Below are 2,669 nucleotides of genomic sequence, written 5' to 3'. Positions count from 1 at the left end.
AGTATAGAAAAAATTATCAGTGACCTTGTGAGAAACCAAAATATTGTTTCTATGTACAACTACTCATTACACATGAGTATCAGTGTATTCCTTTGGCCTTAGCTCTATAATATCATGAGGCCAAGTATACTAGAATTCACATGTAGGAAGTCAAAGAGCTATGTCCTGAGTTAGGAGATTAGAGGGCGGAGCGTATTGCAAAGCAGAACCCTGAAAACAGCAGCCCTGCTCTACTTATCTAGTTAATGTATATCTAAGGGTTAGGTCCTGCCTATGCTCATAAATTCATTAGGCCATGTTATCGCGTGGATTATTTTACCCTGTCTTAACTTGTTTTTCTGCACGTTTTCTATATGTTCTTACTAGCATGTAGCCCACTGACATATTGTTCATTGTTTCCCTAAATGTATGCTCAATAAATACGGGAGTTTACCTGGGTGGCTCAGTCAGTTAAGTGTCTGACTTTGGCTCGAGTCCTGGTCTCATGGTTCATGAGTTCGAGCCCCACATCCTCGTGTCAGGCTCTGTGCTGATAGCTCAGAGCCTGAGCCCTGCTTTGGATTCTGTGTCTCTCTCTCTGTCCCTCCCCTGCTTGAGCACTCTTTTTCTTTCTCTCTCTCTTTCAAAAATAAACATTTAATAAAAATAAACAAACAGATCAATCAATCAATCAATCAATCAATATGGAGCTTGATAGCAGCTTGGGGAGACTTCCTTCTGCCTCCCTCTCACCTCTCTCGACTTGCATGGAGTCTTGAGGAATCCTTTTTGCCATCTTTGGCTTTGTTGGACAAAGCCAAAAGCCAAACCCACATCCACATAAATAAAAATATTATTTCTCAAAACTATATTAACTCTTCTATTTTTATCAATTCAGATGCACATAAAACATAAATTTAATATAAGGGATAAAAGAGAATCATAATATAAAAAAGCTGTTTTACCCCAAGTTTATTTACTTATTTTGTGTGAGAGAGAGAGAGCAGGGAACGGGCAGAGAGAGAATCCCAAGCAGGTTCAGTGGTGACAGCGCAGAGCCTGATGCGAGGCTCAGACTCACGAATAGTGAGATCATGACCTGACCCGAAATCAAGAGTCAGACACTTAACCGACTGAGCCACCCAGGAGCCCCTAAAAAAACTTTTAAAATGTACTGCACTATATTAGTGCACTGTGTGGCACTAATAATAATACAATCCTCTCAACTGCACAACTAGACAATGTCCTCCGATTTAGGTGTTTTCACCATACATACCACATTTCTAGTACAAAAATACGTAATATAAATGTATTTTTAATCTTAAAATTTGCAGGTTGATATTGAACATTTTGGACTTAGAATAAGTAGTGGAATACGAGATGTGAATTAAGAGGGTTGAAATGACTGAGGAAAATGTACAAGCTTCTTTGGTTTTAATTAGCTTCAGTCTTAAAGCATTAAATTAGAAATTAGTGTGATCAAAGTTACAATTAGTATCATGTCACTAGTCTTGTCCCTCTAAGTCCTTTGGAAATCAGTGCCCTGGCAATGCACGGATTACTCAATCACAGAGGATTCACATTCCATTGTCTTCACACTGTAACAGTAGTGGAGTCCTTTTCCAATTATCTGCCCCAATGGATAGGAGCAGATAGGAATACACACACAGAAAAGGTGGCTCACAGAGTGACAAAAGTACCCTGGGTTTAAGAATAACCTGAGTGACAGACACAGAGAAACGGAAGAGAAACAATAAACATCGATGGTGACACAGCTGAGCAGAGCAAGCAATACGTTATCTCTGATGTGTTCATGAGAATGAAGGATGGACTGTACAGAAAGGAAACAATATGTATTTATATAATTGTACTCACTCTTTCTTCTCAAGGGCATCTGAAGAGAAAAATAATTACTAGAATAGGCGTTAGAATTCTGCTAAAATGACTGAATAGCTGGTACACATCGGTTTCAGAACACTGATGTTACTACCGGGTTGTGCTAACATGACCCAGACTATTTACAGAACTCCTACTTAATTTAAAAATCGAGTAATTACCAAGAGAAGTGACTTGATGGAAAACGCCTTTCTGATTCTGCAGCATGCTTAACTTTCTTTGAAGAAAACTGCAAGAAATGCATGCCTTTATGTTTTCACAGGCTTTGTTTCAGACTGAAAAAAAACCTGCTCTACATCTTTAATCTGGGAAAAACGAAACTGTGTCTGCAGTCAACATGAGCAAAACTGCTCTCAGTATTTCAACAGAGTAATGTCTAGGCTTTATTACATCCTTTGATCAGATGACTGCATTATAAATTTTGAACCGTTCAGCTCTATGGAATGTATACAAACAATTATCCTCTAGAAGGAAATGAAAGAAATGTTTTGGCATGTTTGTGAAGCAGTCAGAAGATAATTCAGTATATCTGAAATATTTATGTGTTGATATTTTTTTAACTCAAGAGCAAAAATACTTCAAGTAAAAGAAATGACATTTACTGTCAAAGGTACTGCTAGATATGTGGATTTTTACTCCCGTTGAAATTAAATGACACAATGAAATATGTAACCTTGGCCTTCAGGGTATTCTGGGAAATGTTATCCACAAGCAAAAGTTAGTATTTTCTCTTCTTTCTCGGTGTGGTGATATAATATATGCCAGCAGAAGACTAACTCTATTTCACCAGCAAA

The 2,669-nt window shown here is 37.8% G+C and overlaps 1 protein-coding gene across 1 annotated transcript in view; it reads right to left on the bottom strand.

The window, feature by feature from the left end:
• CFAP47 (cilia and flagella associated protein 47) overlaps window positions 1–2,669 on the bottom strand; it is a 492,482-nt gene that overhangs the window by 50,557 nt on the left and 439,256 nt on the right.

Source organism: Crocuta crocuta, unplaced genomic scaffold (assembly GCF_008692635.1).
Source record: "Crocuta crocuta isolate KB4526 unplaced genomic scaffold, BGI_CrCroc_1.0 scaffold696, whole genome shotgun sequence".
NCBI classification, from domain to species: Eukaryota; Metazoa; Chordata; class Mammalia; order Carnivora; family Hyaenidae; genus Crocuta; species Crocuta crocuta.
The sequence above is the reverse complement of the archived record's forward strand: the minus strand, read 5'-3'. Positions and strand labels throughout refer to the sequence as shown.